General features: G+C 37.2%; 1 protein-coding gene across 3 annotated transcripts in view; it reads left to right on the top strand.

Annotated features, from left to right (window-relative positions):
- NCOA1 (nuclear receptor coactivator 1) overlaps positions 1-21389 on the top strand; it is a 276873-nt gene that overhangs the window by 87432 nt on the left and 168052 nt on the right. The gene's annotated exons all lie outside the window — the stretch shown is intronic.

Genomic DNA, 21389 nt, shown 5'->3' with positions numbered 1-21389 from the left:
CATGATAGGCCCCAGTGTGTGATGTTCCCCTTCCCGAGTCCAAGTGAACTCATTGTTCAGTTCCCACCTATGAGTGAGAACATGCGGTGTTTGGTTTTCTCTTCTTGTGATAGTTTGCTAAGAATGATGGTTTCCAGCTGCATCCATGTCCCTACAAAGGACGCAGACTCATCCTTTTTTATGGCTGCATAGTATTCCATGGTGTATAATTGCCACATTTTCTTAATCCAGTCTGTCACAGATGGACATTTGGGTTGATTCCAAGTCTTTGCTATTGTGAATAGTGCCGCAATAAACATACGTGTGCATGTGTCTTTGTAGTAGAATAATTTATAATCCTTTGGGTATATACCCAGTAGTGGGATGGCTGGGTCATATGGTACATCTAGTTCTAGATCCTTGAGGAATCGCCATACTGTTTTCCATAATGGTTGAACTAGTTTACAATCCCACCAACAGTGTAAAAGTGTTCCTATTTCTCCACATCCTCTCCAACACCTGTTGTTTCCTGATTTTTTTAATGATTGCCATTCTAACTGGTGTGAGATGGTATCTCATTGTGGTTTTGATTTGCATTTCTCTGATGGCGAGTGATGATGAGCATTTTTTCATGTGTCTGTTGGCTGTATGAATGTCTTCTTTTGAGAAGTGTCTATTCATATCCTTTGCCCACTTTTTGATGGGGTTGTTTTTTTCTTGTAAATTTGTTTGAGTTCTTTGTAGGTTCTGGATATTAGCCCTTTGTCAGATGGGTAGATTGCAAAAATTTTCTCCCATTCTGTAGGTTGCCTGTTCACTCTGATGGTAGTTTCTTTTGCTGTGCAGAAGCTGTTTAGTTTAATTAGATCCCATTTGTCAATTTTGGCTTTTGCTGCCATTGCTTTTGGTGTTTTAGACATGAAGTCCTTGCCCATGCCTATGTCCTGAATGGTACTACCTAGATTTTCTTCTAGGGTTTTTATGGTAATAGGTCTAACATTTAAGTCTCGAATCCATCTTGAATTAATCTTCGTATAAGGAGTAAGGAAAGGATCCAGTTTCAGCTTTCTACTTATGGCTAGCCAATTTTCCCAGCACCATTTATTAAATAGGGAATCCTTTCCCCATTTCTTGTTTTTCTCAGGTTTGTCAAAGATCAGATGGCTGTAGATGTGTGGTATTATTTCTGAGGACTCTGTTCTGTTCCATTGGTCTATATCTCTGTTTTGGTACCAGTACCATGCTGTTTTGGTTACTGTAGCCTTGTAGTATAGTTTGAAGTCAGGTAGCGTGACGCCTCCAGCTTTGTTCTTTTGACTTAGGATTGTCTTGGCAATGCGGGCTCTTTTTTGGTTCCATATGAACTTTAAAGCAGTTTTTTCCAATTCTGTGAAGAAACTCATTGGTAGCTTGATGGGGATGGCATTGAATCTACAAATAACCTTGGGCAGTATGGCCATTTTCACGATATTGATTCTTCCTATCCATGAGCATGGTATGTTCTTCCATTTGTTTGTGTCCTCTTTTATTTCACTGAGCAGTGGTTTGTAGTTCTCCTTGAAGAGGTCCTTTACATCCCTTGTAAGTTGGATTCCTAGGTATTTTATTCTCTTTGAAGCAATTAATTTTATTTATTTTTGTTGCCTTACTGTATATTCTTTGGGTCATTGTGTCTCTACTTCTTTACCTTATTGCCTCCGTTGGTTTTTATTAAGTGGCCAGTGATTGTTAGCTTTCTTCTTTACAGTATTTTCAAGTAAAAGTCACAATCAGTGGTTGTCTTACTTCAACGTATATAACCATTGCTTGGCGGCCCAGGTAGAATGTAGGTTCCTGGTCCCATGGACAAAAATCTGATTCAGTAAGTCTAGAGTTGGGCACATAGATACCTTAAATTATTTTGATGCTGATAGTTGAATGATAGCCTTTGAAATCTTGGAAACTGGAGTAATTCTGTACAGATCATTATTCCCCTTTACAAAATACTGTCTTACCCACTGAGCGTCGTGGCTGACCATTGGACTCTGTAGTTGGCTTCCTGCTTGCTGTGGTGAGTGAGAGGTGGGCTTTCCTTTACCTTCCCCTCCCCCCTCCCCTCCCCCCTCACCTCCCCTCTCTCCTCCCATCCCCTCCCCTCTGTAAAGGTAAAGTCTCTGTATGTTGCCTAGGCTGGTGTGGAACTCCCAGCCTTAAGCGATCCTCCCACCTCGGTCTCATTGGGATTACAGCTCTGAGCTATCGTCCCTGGACTCATTATTCTTATCATGCACTTGCAGAGACAAGGCTGATAGCAGAGCCCTGTCCCTCAGTTTCTGCTATAGGAAAGGAATTTTTCTGCTGGGAGAGTTCTGATTAGTTCTGAGTTGTCTTCCTTTCCCCCACCTCTCTCCACTGAGATTGTCTATAGCCTGCTATTATCTCCATTTCAAAGTTCACGCTATAAGCCATCAGACAAAGACTTCAGACTCATGATAAATGCTGTGGCTGACACTTAACTTGTCATTATCGTTGTACTGACCATCACTGGTGGTTTTTCACTTAGTTGTTTTGTGGCCTCCCCACACCCCCAGGCCCTTCTGACCTGAGGTCTTTAGTAGGAGAAGAGGTAGATGAATGGGCTCAGTCTGCTATCTTCAACTGAATGTCCACTGTTAATCTTAAGGTGATATTGGTTTCTAATATGCAAAGTATTTCTGTTCAATTCTCAGATAAAATAATCATCATGAAATCTGTAGTAGGATCACACCTTATTCGTACTCAGGTGTGCAAGAAAATATAGCTTCTTTATTTTTCTTATCTGTTCCTTTTGATGAACCCTGGTTACTGGATGGCCTGAAGAAGAGTACCAGACTTAACTCCTATCTGGTAAACTGGGTCTTAAACCCAATAGTTTAAATTGTTCTGTTTGGATATTTCAGCTTCTAGATACTACTCATTCAAATATTATCTCTTCCTCAGACCTGCCCACAACAGGATCTAGACTTATCGGTTGGCTTGTGTGAACTTGTAGTGGTGGAAGCACACCAAGACCCTCAGTCTATGTACTATCTTCTCTGATTTCTTACTCGTCTCTCCCTGGAACTGTGGCCACCGAGGTTTACAGCTAGTAAACTAGCAAACGATATTACCTGAGACCTGTTCTTTTGACTCCTGGGATTCATTGGCCATCTTTCCTGGTGTCACAGATAGCCTGAGGTCTGGCTTGGCCCCCTGAGCCAGGTATTCTCTCTTCCAGGCCTCTTGCTATGGAATTACTTTGCCCCTCTGGCAAACTCGTCAATCTGTATCTTAAGTTACCTTTCCCGTACTACTTTAGAGCACACAGAGATTTCTTAGTACCTTCCATGGCACACGAGAAATAAGGGAGATGCCAGAGCTAATCTCATATTCCTCCTCAACCTTCATGTGTTTCTGTGCATATATTTCGGTGTGGCTATCTCCAGCTTCTGTTGAGTAGGCATAGGGAGAGGAAAGAGGTTGGTGGTGTGTGTGTGTCTGTGTGTGTGTGTGTGAGAGAGAAAGTGTGTGTGCACACATGTGGCAGGGAAGTTCCTGGAAGGCATTTTGTACAGTCTTAGTGGGAAGTGAAGCTGACTGTTCTAGCTCCCAGATTTCCTTACTCCCTCAGACATTCTTTTCTTCTGCACCCTTTGCCTGAAAGATGATGGGAGTATTGGTCACTTGCATCTTCTATCTCTGTCTCACCTTTTAATCCCACAATCCTTTGTCCAGGATCAGGTGTTTGGGGATATAATTTATACTTTTTCTAATTTATATCATCTTTCTACCCTAATTGACAGGCCTTATGTTCTAACTGTCATGAGCAGAAGGGATATCTGCCCTGTACTATGGAAGAAACTATAATCTTACTCTTTCACTCTTGGCCAGAATATATTAGTGTCTAACAAATTCCTTCTTTGGGAAAACCAGACTTTCAAAAACTTTTATCTTACTGTAAAATTCTTTCTTTAATTCATAAGGTAAATATTAACTATTTCTTTCTCTTTTCATTTTTAAACTTTACCAAAGATATGGATGCTACTCATAGAATAGGAGGGAAGTCAGTGGAAGGAAAAGCAAATGAGAAAAGCATGCTGGTATCTTTTCATAATCATGAGAGCATATCTACTCTCAGTACTCCCATTTCTCAAGACTTCCTTGGCTTTTCTTACATTTACTTTTTTAATTGTAGTAGAGATTCTTATAAAATTATGTTTCTAAAACATGTTATAGTTATTGGATTTGTGTGAAGCTTATAACTTTGATATTTTTAATTATAGTTTTCTCAAATAGGAAAATAGTATGCGTCTCTGTTTTTTCAAATCTTCTTAAAATATTTATCAATAAGGTTTTATAAAATTAGGAATGTGGATTTAATATATAGGTCTCACATTCTTTTTGGGAATTTTTTTTTCTTTTTAGTTTTTTTGTTTTTAAGAGAGTAAAATCCAGTTTGCAACTCAGTTTCTTCTGCCTTGCAGCTCTTCCTTATGTGGACCCATGGCACTTTGTTTGTCTTTTGTAGAATTCCTCATATTTGTGTTTACCAAACTGTACTCAGCTCAATGCAGGGAATCAGACATTGCTTGTCTTTATTTGCCTTAGTGCCAACATATTCCTGCTCATGATAGGCATGGGGAAATCAGCAATTCTTGTGCTCCTTTCCTGATTTCTTTTCTCCATAGGACCTACCATATTCTAACATACTATATTGCTTATTTGTTTTATTTATTGTCTGTCTCTTCTCACTAAATTATAAATGCCATGCAGGCAGAGATTTTAAACTGTTTTGCTTACTGCTGTATTACTAACACCTAGTGGAGCACCTGTCACGAAGATGACCAGTATTTGTTGAATGATTAATAAATTATCAAAATTTAGATATTTGCCTAAATTATATGATCTATAAAATACTGTAAGTATAAACTTCTGGTATGAAAAAAGTAGTAACGTAATTGGAAAGGTACATTAAAAGCTAGGAAGACCTTAATATATAATCTACTCCTGTTCCATTTGTGAAATGAGCAAGAGATGAAATAATTTAAGCACAAAGCCCAAGCTAATTGTGGAAATGGACCAAGAATTTAGAACTCTTTAAAGTAAAACATAATAATAATGTCACCTGGACATGTGGTAAGCAGTATATATGATTGTAGTTAAGAAAAAGTACAGGTTCTGCAATCAGATATTTCTAGGCAAGTTTCTTGATTTCTCTGTGCCTTAGTTTCCTCCCCTGCAAACTAGGAAAAAATGTATCTTTCTCACAGATTGTTCTAAGACATCTATGAAATAAAGTGCAGTAACTCTTAGCACACTGCTTGGCATTTAGTGAAGGCTCAAAAAGTTAGCTTCCATTATTACTGTTTGGAATATCTGCCATCTGTAGCTTGTGGATGTGACAGTTCTTTAGTTTTTGGTGGGGCTTTAAAAAAATAGTTTCTAGAGAACAGGCTATCAAATCTTTCCTTCAATCCCTCTAATATGCCAAGCTTCCCAGTTCTCTGAATTGATGCATCTGCTCTGCTCTTGGCCTAGAGAACACTCTTCTCTGACGTGCTTTGCTTCTTTAACACCTACTTATCTTTCAGGTCTCTTCCTATTTCTTCCATTTTTAAATTTTTATTTTAAGAATTTATAAATATATACAAAAGTAGAGAGTATGATGAATCCATCACCATTTCTATGTATCCATTAACCACCATCAATAGCTGTGAGGCTTTGATCTCTTGAAAAATTAAAGAACGTTTTCTTGAAATCCCAGTAAATACTTTTTATTTTTTTCTTCCTAGCACATTAACACAATTTGCAGTTATGTATTTAGTGTCTCTTTTCTCCATTAGTTTATAAGCTTCATAAAAGCTTGAGTTTTGTCTGTTTTCTTTATTGTGATATATCCCGTGTCTCATACAGTGCCTGAAATATGATAGGTTCTCAAGTATGAAAGGAATGAATTATTTAATAACTGACAGAGTCGCTAAAGGGTTTGAAAAGATGAGCATTTGATGAAAACTTTTTGAAAAAGATTGATAAGAATGACTTAGGCAGCTTTATATTAAAATGATAGGTACTGGTTTAGGCTCAGATTCATATACTTATTAAGCAACTTTGTGCTCTTAATTTCTTTCCAAGTAAGCTTCTGTGTAAAGCAAACTCAGTGACCTTGTGATGAGAATATTAAGTTTATAAGATACCGTCCATAGTCAATAACTAAATTAGCTTTGGGGGATCACTCTTGGGTAAGGTAAAATGATCCCTTGAGGTGCTGGGCTTTCTGGGCTGAGAGATCAAGCACCCTGATGGCTCTTAGAGACGTTATCATGTTGAAGCCTTTGCCCAGCCATCAGCCTACTCCTTGTTGCTATAGCTTCGTTTGACGAAATTAAAAAAACTGTTTTTCTCTTCAAATTGCTATCATCTCCTTTTTTTTTTTTTTTTTTTTTTTTTTGATACTGTTTTGAACCAGTAACCATGGTTTCTTATAGAGGCTCCTTGGGAGCTTTAAAAACATCAGTCAGTTTCACAGCTGGAAGCAGAGTGATCTAGATAAAAGCATAAGAAAAAAGCTTACTGAGGGTTTTTCCCCTCCTGTTACAACAGTTCTTTCATTAGGGAGCACTTTGCATAAAGTGAAATGTTCTCTGTTCCCACGGAAGTAGACATTTTAATTTAAATCAACAGTAAGGTAGCACCTGGTTCCTTTTTAGAGTCTAGAAAAGGGAGGTAATACTACCATTCACCTGTCCTTCACCTGAACCTACCCTGTCTCTGTGCCCTTCTTTTTTGTTTCTATTTTCTTACCATCTTTCTGGGCCAATGGTGAGTGATAGTAATACTGACATTTGGGGTTCAAGATGGATGAAGTCATGAAGTTGTAGCTTTGAATTAATGAGGGAAAAAGGAGTTAAGTAGCAATAAAAACGTGATACAGTGGTACCAGGAGTTTATTTGCCAGGTTGAAGAAGAGTCAAGGACTGACTCTTGTCAGAAGGCCAGAGTGAGTAATTTGTTAGAAGTAAAAGTTGGCAGCAAGCACTGTCTTCTTGATGGATGGCACTATTGAGAAGGGAAAGGCAACCTATATTTATTAAACCCTTTACAGAAAAGGTTGCCGACCCTCATTGAGATAGACTGGATCAGTCTACCTTGGATTGGATATGAGAATGGTTATATTGCGGGGAAAGCACACTCTTAGGTTATACTGCTTGTAGATATTAGTATAGCAGTGGCATAAAAGGAGGGTGCTGTGGATTTGGATGAGAGTAGTGGGTCTTCTGGGCCTTTCTTTATCGAAAGTCTAAACCCTGCCTGTGAAAGGAAACGTCAAATGTAAACATTGAATGTTTATTTTTTTCACACATTCCTTTGCCCTTCCTACATGTATACCTATGTCCATACTCTCACATGGATTTACTGTAATTCTGTTACTCATATACTTACTTACATAAATGTGGACTTACACAAGTATCTTAATTGGAAATGACCTTGGAGATCATGTTTCGACATTCTTATTTTACAGGTGGCAAAAACTAAGTCCCTTACAAGTTATATGCCTGATGTCACAAAAGCAGGTTAATGGCAAGTCTTGGGAGTAAAACCCTGGTTCTTTGAATTCCTGTTGTCATGCGTGCAGGTATTCACATATGAAGTCTGCCCTGTGAGGCCTCACCCATATATATCTTTAGCTTCAAGTAGCCTTTCTTAGAAAACTAAAACAGCTGAAGAGGAGAGAAGCACTGAATCTAGATTCTTCTAACTTAACTCTTCTACTGATTATCTTTGCAATTTTTAGGAAGTGTACCATTCTTTGATAAACAGAAATAAGAATATAGAAGATAAATTAGAATTATAAAGATTACTGTGTACTAAGATCTTCGTATTTGCCTCATTTCCTGATCCCTTTCACAGTGTAATTTACGTGAAGGAAATGTACAGTTATTCAAGTAAACACAGTGCTAGATTCACAATTCCTAAGTATAATAATTTATAAGTGGAACATTGAAGAATCCAGAATTCATGTTGCTGTAAATATGTTACATTGGCTTGTTTAAATGTTTTCCTTTTGTGAATTCAATAAACAGTAATTTGTAATTTATAATAAAACATGCTTAATTTGTGATTTCATAACTTACTGAAAAAAACTTTAAGAAAATTAGGTATCGCACTAGGTGCCGTGGCTCACGCCTGTAATCCCAGCACTTTGGGAGGCTGAGGCGGACGGATCATGAGGTCAGGAGATTGAGACCATCCTGGCGAACAGGCTGAAACCCACTTCTACTAAAAATACAAAAAAATTAGCCGGGCATGGTGGCGGGCGCCTGTAGTCCCAGCTACTCAAGAGGCTGAGGCAGGAGAATGGGGTGAACCTAGGAGGAAGAGGTTGCAGTGAGCCGAGATTGCACCACTGCACTCCAGCCTGGGCGACAGAGCGAGACTCCGTCTCAAAAAAAAAAAAGAAAAGAAGATTAGGTATCATTCAACTGAAAAAACAAAAGGAATATACCAGAAATTATAGCCATTTTATTTTCATGTTCCTGATGGGGGTATTGCTGTCACAATTAGGGCAGTCATTATTTTTCTCAAATTCAGGATTAGAAAGGTCTTTGCCTTTATTGCATCAGAACATAATCATAGAATTTCTTCTTGCTGGTTCCCTGGGGACCCCCTTTAGACAGGAGACATCCTGGGAGAAATTTGCACAAAAGATGTACATCGGAAACTAAACTACAAGAGCAGATATTAGCATCCTTTTGGTTTGTTGTGCAGATGGTTTGTAAAAACCTTAACATCGGTATTACTTGCCTGTTTTTAATTAACCTCTAAAGAATTGTGTAATTGTTACTTCTTTCCTTCTCTATGATGAGTTAGGCCTCTTAGCTTTCTTTCCTCTTACATTTGGAAAGCATTTTAAATTTTATCCTTAGAAATACAAATACTGAACAAATTAATGTTGTAGTTTCAACATACTTACCCAATCTTAATTATAAATTAGGATGTGATGAGACTGTTTCACTTTTAAAATACATGATTGATGTTTAATCTTTCAGGAATTTAAGCCATTATAGTGATGTAACTGCTTATACTTAGTTTTATGTTTTTATTAAAGTCCTATCTTTAAATGGATTGTCTCATTGAAGAAAATTAAATGAGTCAAATGTTTGTTTAACTTTGGGATTCTAAATAAATATTTTTCTTATAGTTGTTTTATTAGAATTGGGATTGACATTTATGTAATAATAATGGTTTGATTGTCACTTATCTGGAACTCTGACTTAACAGCACAGTTCAATTATCTAAGCTAGTATTTTTCAGTTTTTCAAAACCATGTTTCTATTTGATAGTTGTTGAAATCACCTCTTCCTCTTTGCTATTGTCTGAAGTTTAAAATAAATATAACATAACTTGTTTTTAAAAATCAAAAGAATTAGATAGAAAGTACTGCTTTGTTTTCAAACTTATTAGCACACCTCCAATGTATTGAATTCTATTTAAATTTACAAAACAGAAGTTTCTTACAGGAGTTTCATGGACCACTTCAGAGGCTCATTAAATCTCCTGATATTATATATAAAGTTTTATCCATGTGGGAATTCTTTTGAGATGAAGTATCTGTAGCTTTATTGGAGTCTTGATGCTTTCTATCACCTAAACAAGGTTAAAAACCATTTTTATAGGACCTCTGAAGTATCATACTTTCCAAGAGTATTTAAGGTAAATTTGCTTTGCTTTCTAGAATCAATTATAGAATCTTGGTGTAGCCAGCCTCCATTTTTTCAGATGCCACAAGTTGTGATTTACCTAATGATATTGTAGGTTAATCTTTGTCAAATCAGCAAGGGACACAATGAGGCTTTTTTGGTGTCCTTATTGATTTCTTAGGGCCTTTTTAGCCTTCCAACCTCTGCACAGAGGTTATTGAGCTTTCAACTAGGCAAGCAGGTATTAGTATTTGAATATAAAGCTTTTATGGGCACAATAGAGATCTCTGATAATTTGCCTCAATTACTTCGTGAAGTGTTCATGTGTCTCATGTCTTTGCTGTATATGGTGTATATTCTCACACTGTATGTGGAAGCCCCTGTAGTTGCAGAGGAAAATCTATCTTTGACAGCATCTGTGTTGAGGTGAACTTTCAGGAGTGAGATCATGAGATTTCAGACTATAAGAATCTCAGACCTGTGAGCATTTCATTTATTCATTTAACAAAGATTTATTGTGTGCCTGCTTATGGAGATGGAAGTTTTACTGGTTTTGTGATACCAAAAGAACCCCATTGTGTCCCCTGCTAATTTGACAAGGATTAAACTACAGTATCATTGGGTAGATCACAACTTGTGGCATCTGTAAAAATGGAGGCTGGCTACACCAAGATTCATTAAGTGATTCTAGAAAGCAAAGCAAATTTATCTTATAGAATACTTGTGGAAAATTATAAGACCGTGTTCATTTAATAATATCGGTTTAGTTAATATTGGGAAATGTTTTTCTGATTACTTAACCTAAAGAATAAAATACCATACAGTAATACTGACAGCAGTTCTTATAAAACAGTCCTTAGCATAGTAGTCTCACAGAGTTATGAAATTCTCAAACTACTAGGAATTAAAGAAATCTCCTAATTTAAATATAGGACCAAAGCCAAAAAAAAAAAACAACTTTGTTATTTACCATTTTATACGATTTGATTAAGATTTGACTATCAGGCTTAAGTTAGTGATTTTTTAAATGTTTTAATTTAGAGGTTATGTTTCACATTGTAAACCTAGATCCTGAAGTTTTATATTTAGTAATATAAGATGGCATACTTACAAGTGCAAAGGCTAGAGTAAATTAATTGAGAGTATTCTTAAATAAACTTAAATTTTAATCATTTTTGTGTATACTTAAGATGATTTCAAAATAAGGATTTTATGATTTAATGCGCTATTACATTTCAAAGAATTAAAGACTTATGCCATTCTACAGTATTCATTTTAACTGGTATGCTTGAGGTTTATGAACTGTGAGGTTTTGTGTGTATCTTTCCAATCCCTGTTAATCCATTTGGCTTTTCAAACTGGAACAAGATTCTTCAATATTCTAAGTCCTATTTTAAGATTCCTTCGCCATTTCAGCTCGTGTAAGGAAATCATCCAAAAGGAATATTAACAATGTAATATTTATATTGTGTTTGTTTTTACATACTGTGCTTTTGTGTTTTTACTTTATATGCTTAGGGTATATAATTGGTTTTCAAGGGTCAATATGTGCCTGAGCTCATAACCTTATGATGTTTACATGTTATTTTAATTATCTCTTTTCTCAACTAAATCTCTCTCAAATCCTTGAGAACAGAGACATCAGTTAAATCAACTTTGAATCTTCAGAATGTAGCACACAGCAGACATGCAAATATTTTTTAAACGAATGAATCAGTTGCGAGACATAAGGGCTTATCTTGGATCCTCTATAGTCACTAAACAAGATTTCAAACTGGAGAATAGTGTATTGGCCAATGGTTATCTGGAATACCATAATCAATAGGAGTATTGTTTGTGTTTGTGGCAGGGGCTGGGGCTGGGGAAGATTTTCAGGAAATGGCTCAGTGGTTGTAGGTGCTGGAGAGTCTGAAATCTGTAGAGTAGGCTGGCAGGCTGGAGACCCAGAATCAGGTGTTACAACTTGATTCTGAAGGCAGTCCTGAGGCAGAATTTCTTTTTCCTTGGGCCACCTCAGTCTTTTTCTCTTGAAAGCCTTCAGCTGATTAGATAAGGCCTACTCAAATTATGAAAGATAATCTGCTTTACTCACAGTTTACTGATTTAAATGTGAATCTCATCTAAAGAATACCTTCTCCCAGACAGCCAAGCTGATGTTTGACCAGATATCCGGGTACAATGGCTTAGTTAAGTTGACATCTAAAATTAACCAAGTAAGTCATTACTTTCAGTGGGAAAATTCAGCATTCTTGTAAATGAAATTAGCTATAAAAAATTGAAATTATTATAAGGAATAGTAACAAGTTATAAAAGAAACGGTCATTGCTATGGTCAGGAATATATTGCTATATTGGAATCTTTAAAGGCAGAATGGAAAAAAATGAAAGCATATGAACAGTTATTATGTAACACATAAATCAGGAAATTTTAAAGGAGAAATGATCAGAATAGGGTGAACTTAGGAAAGTATTCTTAAAGGATATGAATTTTGATAAAAATTTGAAGAAAGTATGCATGCTGTGCGTATATATGGAGTTGGCAGAGAAGCCTGATAAGTAGAGTACCACAGGCCTTATGAGAGGCTTGGGGAAGGAAGGACAGGGAGAAATTGGCAAAGAGCCTTGCATACATTTTGAATTTGTTTAGCTGGAGAATTAAAAAAACAAAAATGAAAAAGTTCTTCTAGGAGTTAATTAGGAAGGAAGAGATTAAATGAAAACATTTTTAAAAAATTTTTCTTATTTTTTAATTTTAAAACATTATTTTAGATTCAAGAGGTACATGTGCAGTTTTGTTACATGGGTATATTGCATAACTCGGGGGTTTGGGCTTCTATTGAACTCATCGTTCAGATAGTCAAGCTCGTACCCAATTGGTAGTTAAAAAAAATAATTTCTTAAAGATCCAGTTTTACATGTATGATAGACTAGAAAGGTTGCTAAGCCCAAGCACAGGAGATGAGGACCTGGACAGAGATTTATAAATAGAAACAAAATCCAAATAGAGAATAGAGACTTCTCAGAGATTGCTGAGAGAATTGACAGAACTGTGTGATTTAATGTTGAAGACAACACAAGAGAGGACATACTAGCTTTGCCTAAATTGTCAATCTAGTATTGTAAGAATGATGTTGTCAATTTTGATAGTGATATGGAAATTTACCAAGATGGGCAAGTGGAATATAAGGAATGATGTACACATGTGACTCAGATATTCTCTGGGGTGAAAATGGTTTTATCATTGTATTCCAATATACTGGACATTCTGAAACACAAAATATGGTATCTTCCTATGAAGGGATGTTATTCTACTTGGTGAAACTGGCATACTTTTATTATAAATTTCATAGTATAACATATAATATTTGAAGATATCAGATATATCACATAAATGGCAAATCATCTCTCTCAGTGTAGTCGGTGTCTACTGTGACAAAGCAACAAAAACTAGCAGTTTAAAGTGGGAAGGTATTTACGAGTATTTTCTGGGAAGGATTTATGAGTGTCTCAGATTTAGGCCCCTATAGATAGGATTTTTTTAAAGTTTTATTTACACAGTGGGGCAAACAGGGAAGCAGAAAGCCCCACAAGTTGGAGGCTTAACTATGGCTTAAATATACTATATTTTTTCCCCTAAACTACTGATTTGGAATATCTTATAACTTATATACAGCCCTTTTACTATTTTATTATGTATGATTAATCTTTTTTTCTTTTTTTTTTTCTTGAGACCGAGTCTCACTCTTTTGTCCAGGCTGGAGGGCAATGGCATGACCTTGGCTCACTGCAGCCTCTGCTTCCCGGTTCAAACGATTCTTGTGCCTCAGCCTCCTGAGTAGCTGGGATTACAGGCGTGAGCCACCATGTCCAGCAAATTTTTGTATTTTTAGTAGAGATGGGGTTTCACCATGTTGGCCAGGTTGGTCTCAAACTCCTGACCTCAGGTGACCCACCCGCTTCTGCCTCCCCAACTGCTGGGATTACAGGCATGAGCCCAGCCGATTCATCATTTTTATATGCTTCAGACTTAGTCCTATTATAATAAAGCAGAGCCCTGTAGCTTCAGTTTTATAATTTCATTTTATTGTATATTCCCCGTTCCCTTCTTTAGTCTGTCAGTCTCAAAAGTTCATCAAACTATTGGGCATTTCTTGGGGGCAGCATTGAGATTATGTTTTTCGTTGTTGTTGTTTTTGTTTTTGAGACAGGGTCTGGCTCTGTCGCCTGGGCTGGAGCTCAGTGGTGGTGCGATGTTGGCTCACTGCAACCTCTGCCTCCCTGGCCCGAGCCATCCTACTGCCTCAGTCTCTTGAGTAGCTGAGACTACGGGCATGTGCCACCATGCCCTGCTAATTTTTTGTATTTTTTTGTAGAGATGGGATCTTGCCATGTTGTCCAGGCTGGTCTCAAACTCCTGAGCTCAAGTGATCCGCATGCCTTGGCCTCCCAAAGTGCCGGGATTACAGGCTTGAGCCACTGCGCCTGTCTGCATTGAAATTATTATGTTTTTTGTTTCCCATTTGTTATTATTTTGTTGTTACTTATACTGTGTATGCCTTTGCTTTCATTACTTTATTTGGCCATAGTCCTAACAATGGCATGAATTGGGATATTCCTTGGGCCAGAGATATATTCTTATATTGTCACTGTGCTTGAACTTATATCCTTTTGCTTTCTTTCCAGATAGAAGTTTCTTTTGGTGATAGTATTTATTCCTGTGCTTGTTTCTCAAGCCCATCCTAATTTCCATCCTTCAAACCTTATTGCCTCTTACTGTTATTACTCTCATAGTAAATATCTTCATTGGATTGCACTCATAGCAATTTATATGATATGCATAGAGTGTGAATTACTGAAATAAAACTATTCTGTTTACCTCACAATATTCTGTACCTCAGTTTTCATCAAGTCAAACTGATTTTCTCTGCAAGTAGTTTGTGTTTTCAGTGTTTCAGTACATGTTATTATCTTACAGTATGTAAATAGTAGTGTAAAGATGTGTCATAAAATTACTACAAAAATAGAATGTTTAAAATATGCATGCAATTTACATGGGAAGCTTTACACAATTCTATAGTTTTAGTGTTTTTTTAAAATGCTGTTCATTTATAAGAGTTAATGAGTCAGTAAAACTACATTTTTAACACTACCAGGAGAAAAGGACTTAATAGATCTTTAACATCTTCTGGTGTGTTTTTTTTTTTTTTTTTTTTTTTTTTTTGAGATAGAACCTCACTCTGTCACCCAGGCTAGAGTGCAGTGGTACAGTCAGAGCTCACTTTAACCACCAACTCCTGGGCTCAAGCGATCTTCCCACTGCAGCTTTCCAAATAGCTGGCACTACAAATATGTACCACCATGCCCAGCTAAGTTTTTAAAAAAATTTTTAGAGATGGCATCTCACTATGTTGACCAGGCTGGTCTCGAACTCCTGCCTGCAAACTGTCCTTTCACCTCCGCCTCCCAAAGTGCTGAGATTACAGCCATGAGCCACTGCATCTGGTCAGATCCATAACATCTTAATGTCTTTTTCTGATAGTTTTATTGATCAGGATTCCTCTAGAGATCATTCTTTAGAAAACAGCTCCTCCTTCCTCCTTTCTTTCTTTCTTTTTTTGAGGTGGAGTCTGGCTCTATTGCCCAGGCTAGAGTACAGTGGCATGATCTTGGCTCACTGCAACCTCCGCCTCCTGGGTTCAAGCAATTCTCCTGCCTCAGCCTTCCGAGGGACTGGGATTACAGGCACACACCACCACACCAGGCTAATTTTTTTTTGTATTTTTAGTAGAGACAGGGTTTCACAGGGTTTCACTGTGTTGCCCAGGCTGGTCTTGAACTCTTGAGCTCAGTCTATCCACCTCCCTTGGCCTCCCAAAGTGCTGGGATTACAGGCATGAGCCACTGCGCCTGGCCCCTTCCTCCTTTGTTTACCGGAGGTCAAAATACAAGAATTCCTTCCTTATCAGGTAGTTTAATCTTGGTTAGAATTATTATGCCTTTACCGTTTAATTTTTTCTTGTTACTTCTGTCGTTTCAAAAAGTACTCATTATAATTAAAATTTAGGAAGAACGCTGGAACTTAATGTAACTGTCAGAGATATTAACTACAATTTGCTGACAAGACACGTGATTGGGGAAGACTAGCAACAAGTAATTGGATTGTTAAGTAGTAAAGTTTAGCAAGTTTAAAGTAAAGACAGGGTCTCAGTTTGTCACCCAGGCTGGAGTGCAGTGGCGTAATCTCAGGTCACTGCAACCTTGACCTCCCAGGCCCAAGCAGTTCGCCCACCTCAGCCTCCCCCAGTAGCTGGGACTACTGGGGTGCGCCACCACACCTGGCTCATTTTTAAATTTTTTGTAGATATGGGTTCTCACTATGTTGCCCAGGCTGGTCTCAAGCTTCTAAGCTCAAGCAGTCTGCCTGCCTAAGAGCTGGGATTACAGGCATGTGCCACTGCGCCTGGCAACAGTAAAGTTTTAAAAAATAAACTCTAAATTATTTTCTAAATTTATGTAGTAACTAGCACTTTCTTGAATATTTCTTTAGGTAATCAAGACAATATATTTTGGCTAATAAGAAGTAAGGTTAAATTAAAATTTTAAGTTATTTTTATATAAAATATTTAAATATTATTTAAAACATTTTAAATAAAATATTCTCCAATCTCTTGTATCATCTTATAAAAATTTGTTACCCTCCATATAAAAGTAGATATAAAAACATTGTTTAGTATGTTAATGTGAACTAAGCAGTGTCATGTACATTAGCCTCAGAAATGGAATTTTACCAATACTGTGGAAACTCCCTGTGTAAGCCTCTCTGAACGTATTCCTCTTCCTGCACTGTTCCCCAGTATGTGAACACTATGCTGAATTTTGACTGTTATGCTCTTGATTTTAAAAAAGGTTTTACTGCATATGTATCTATGCCTAAATTATCTGTTGACCCACTTATTTTATCAAACTTTATAAAAATGATAAGACATACCTACAAGATATTGTGGGTTCAGTTCCAGACTACCACAATAAAGCAAATATTGCAATAAAGTGAATCACACAAATTTTTTGCTTTCCCAGTGCTTATAAAAGTTACATTTATGCTATGCCATAGTGTATCTAAAGTGTGCAATAGCATGTCTAAAAAATAATGTACATACCTTAATTAAAACATACTTTATTGCTGAAAATTGCTAACAATTATATGAGCCATATATCTTTGCTGGTAGAGGGTCTTACCTCAGTGTGGATGTTTGCTGACTAATCAGAATGGTGGTTGCTGGATATTGGAATGCTTGTGGCAATTTCTTAAGACAATGAAGTTTGCAGCATCGATTGGCTCTTCCTTTCACAAAAGATTTCTCTGTAACATGTGATGCTATTTGATAGCATTTTTTACCCACAGTATATCTTCTTTCAAAGTTGGAGTTAGTCTTCTCAAACTCTGCCACTGCTTTACCAAGTTTCTGTAATATTCTGAATCCTTTGTTGTCATTTCACCAGTGTTCACACAGTATCTTCACCAGGAGTAGATAACATCTTTAAAAACCACTTTCTTTGCTTATTCATAAGAAGCATCTCCTTATCCATTAAAGTTTTATCATGAGATTGCAGCAATTTAGTCACTTTTCAGGCTCCATTTCGAATTCTAGTTCTCTTGTTGTTTTCACCATATCTGCAGTTAGTTCCTCTACTGAAGTCTTGAAGCCATAAAAGTCATCCATGATGGTTGGAACCAATCTATTCCAGACTCCTGTTAATGTTGATATTTGATCTCCCATGAATCACGAATGTTCTTAATGGCATCCAGTATGATGAAGCCTTTCTAGAAGGTTTTTAGTTACTTTGCCCAGATCCATCAGAGGAATTACTATTTATGGCAGTTATAGCCTTATATAATGTATTTCTTAAATAATAAGGTTTGATAGTTAAAATTACTCCTTGATCCATGGGCTGCAGAGTGAATGTTATGCTAGCAGGTAGGAAAACACATTAATCTCCTTGTCTATCTCCATCAGAGTTCTTGGGTGGCAAGGTACATTGTGAATGAGCAGTAACATTTTGAAAGGAATCTTTTTTTCTGAGCAGTAGGTCTCAACAGTGGGCTTAAAATAGTCATTAAACCGTGCTATAAACAGACATGCTGTCATCTAGTATTTGTTGTCCTATTTATAGCACACAGGCTGAGTAAATTAGACATAATTCTTACTGGCCATATGATATTTGGAATAGTCACTGTATACTGTCCTTACCTTAAAGTCGCCAGCTGCATTAGCCACTAATAAGAGTTAAGTTAGCCTGTCCTCTGAAGCTTTGAACCTGGGTATTGATGTCTCCTTACTATGAAAGTCCTGAATGGCATCTTCTTCCAATAGAAGGCTGTTTCATCTACATTGAAATCTGCTGTTTACTGTGGCCACTTTCATCATAGTTAGATCTTCTGGATAACTTGCTGCAGTATCTCCATCAGCACTTGCTGCTTTACCTTGCACTTGTATGTTATGGAGACAGCTTCTTTAACCACCATGAACCAGTCTCTCTTAGCTTCAAACTTCTGCAGCTTCCTCATCTTGTTGTCTTCATAGAATTGAAGATAGTTGGGGGTCTTGCTCTGGATTAGGTTTTGGCATAAGGGAATGCTGTGGCTGGTTTAATCTATCCAGACCACTAAAACTATACCCATATGAGCAACAAGGCTGTTTTGCTGTCTTACTGTTAGTGTGTTCACTGGAGTAGCACTTTAAATTTCCTTCAAGAACTTTTCCTTTGCACTCACAACTTTGCTAACTGGTGTAAGAGGCCTAGTTCCAGCCTGTCTTGGCTTTTGATGTGCCTTTCTCTCTAAGCTTAATCATTTCCAGCTTTTGATTTAAAGTGAGAGGCATGTGACTCTTTCTTTCACTTGAACAGTTAAAGGCTATTGTAGGGTTATTAATTGACCTAATTTTAGTATTATCATGTCTCAGGTAATAGGGAGATGGCTGGTTTGGTGGAACAGTTAGAACATATACATTTGTTGATTAAGTTCACTGCCTTATATGGGCTTACATGTTCATGGTGCCCCAAAACAGTTATAGTAGTAACACCAAAGATCACTGATTACAGATCATCATAAAAGAGATAATAATAATGAAAAAGTTTTAGATATTGTGAGATTTTCCAAAATGTGACACAGAGGCACAAAGTGAACACATGCTTTTGGAAAAATGGCACCGATAGACTTGCTTGAATCAGGGTTGCCACAAACCTTCAATTTATAAAAAACACGGTATCTGCAAAGCCCAATAAGTCAAAGTGCAATAAAAGGAGGTATGCCTGTATATTGTATGTATTCTTCTACTATCTACGTCTTACGTTTTTTCAATTTTTAAAGACTTATTTATGTTGCTCTGTAGGACATTTATTTTCCTGGCTTTATACTATTCAGTTATGGGTATGTGACAATTTGTTCTATTGTTGATTGATACATTGTTTTTTTCTACTATGAACAACTGAGCGATGAGTATTCTTAAACTTATTTTGTGGTATGCATGTGCAAAAGTATCTCTTCCTAGAAGTAGAATTGCTGAGTTATGGGGTTTGTGCATATTCAATTTCAGATAATGCCAAATTATTTTCCATTTTGGTTTGTGGCAGAGGGTGGCTAGATATACACTGAAAATTTCCTCTTCTTCCGGGGCACAGAGTTAGGTTGAATTTTCCACCTCTCTTGCATCAGGAATGGCCATGTAAATGAATTCTAGTCAGTAGAATGTGAGTAGAAGTAATCTATGCCACTTTTAGGCCTGGCCCACAAAAATCTGCCATGCATTATCATTTAGTTTCTCTTCTCCTATCTTTTGGCCAGGTTTTGTTTCTTTCATACCAATTCCTATACCTTTTCCTACCTGTTACTGTGCTGGCTAGACTTGTACAGTGTTGGATAGAAGTGGGGATTAATGAGTGTTATTTGTAATTTTAAAGAGCATGCCTCATGTATTTCACAGGTATCTACAGTGTATTCTGTGTTCTCTATATTACCTTTATGAAGCAAGGAGGTTCTCTTTAAGGTTTTTTTTTTTTAATTTTATCAGGAATGCCGAGTTTAATCTAACGTTTTACCAGTAATGATTGAGATGAACATTTGGGATTTCTCTTTTGTTTTCTTAATCTTGTGAATGATATTTATACCTTCATAATTTTTATTTTTTTATTTCTATTATTATTATTTCTTTGATGACAGAGTCTCTGTTGCCAGGGCTGGAGTGCAGTGGTGCAATCTTGGCTCACTGCAACCTCCCTCCACCTCTCGGGTTCGAGAGATTCTCCTGTATCAGCCTCCCAAGTAGCTGGGATTACAGGCGCCTGCCACCATGCCAGCTAATTTTTGTATTTTTAGTAGGGACAGGGTTTCGCCATGTTGGCCAGGCTGGTCTTGAACTCCTGACCTCAGGTTATCTACCCGCCTCGGCCTCCCAAAGTGTTGGGATTACAGGCGTGAGCCACAACGCCTGGCCTCATGCTTTCATAATGTTAAACTGCACTTGTATTTCTCGCATAAACTCAGCTTGGTCATGAGATGTATTAATCTTTTGCTCATCACTTTCTTCAGTTTGAAGTATTTTTTGCTATCTCCATTTTTTTCAGTCCTAGTTTGGATAGTGAGAAATACCATGTTATATGAGTATTTCAGATACTCCCAAACTTTCCAGTTCATGGTATCCTCAAATCAAAGAAATACCTAACAGCTACATTTATTTAGTTTCAAACAAGTTAGTATGTATGTCCTTATAACTTGTTAGTTATTTGAAAAAATCATACATATAAATTCAATATATTTTAATTTTAATTGTAAATAACCACAGTCCCTTGCTAATGGGATATGTGTGCACCTCAGAGCAATGCATAACTTCTCAAACCTTGGAATCAGATAAGGCATTGCCGTTGTCATGCTCACTTCTTGTTCCGTGTTGATTTTCACTCAGGGATGCTCTTTTTCTTTTTTTCTTTTCTTTCCTTTTTTTTGAGACAGAGTCTCGCTCTGTCACCCAGGCTGGAGTGCAGTGGGGATATCTCGGTTAACTGCAAGCTCCGCCTCCCAGGTTCACGCCGTTCTCCTGCCTCAGCCTCCTGAGGAGCTGGGACTACAGGGGCCCGCCACCACGCCCGGCTAATTTTTTGTATTTTTAGTAGAGACGGGGTGTCACCGTGTTAGCCAGGATGGTTTCGATCTCCTGACCTTGTGAGCCACTGCACCTGGCAGGGATGTTCTTTTTCGCAGCAACTACCATAAACTCAGATTTATAAGGATAATATATCATTGAAAGGAAAGTGGTACTATTTAATTTTGAAATTATTTGGTGTCAGACAGATGTTGTATTGCATAATTGGGAAACCCTGAATTTTGGAAAGTCAGTAGTTAGAATATGAACAGTGAGGGATACTGTGTGTTTTTTTTTTTTTTTTTGAGTCTATTTGATATTTATATTTTATTAAGTAGGATAAGTTGGAATAACAGGATATCAGCTATATCTTTAATAAAATTTGCTATAGTCATTTTCTGTGTTGAGTTTTGAATTATGAGGGATACTTGTGTTTTATGTACAGTTTTGCATCTGTGATCAAGAGTGAGACTGGCCGGGCGCGGTGGCTCACGCCTGTAATCCCAGCACTTCGGGAGGCCAAGGCGAGCGGATCACGAGGTCAGGAGATCGAGACCATCCTGGCTAACACGGTGAAA

The sequence above is a fragment of the Piliocolobus tephrosceles genome, chromosome 15, assembly GCF_002776525.5.
Source record: "Piliocolobus tephrosceles isolate RC106 chromosome 15, ASM277652v3, whole genome shotgun sequence".
In the NCBI taxonomy this organism is placed as follows: domain Eukaryota; kingdom Metazoa; phylum Chordata; class Mammalia; order Primates; family Cercopithecidae; genus Piliocolobus; species Piliocolobus tephrosceles.
The sequence above is the reverse complement of the archived record's forward strand: the minus strand, read 5'-3'. Positions and strand labels throughout refer to the sequence as shown.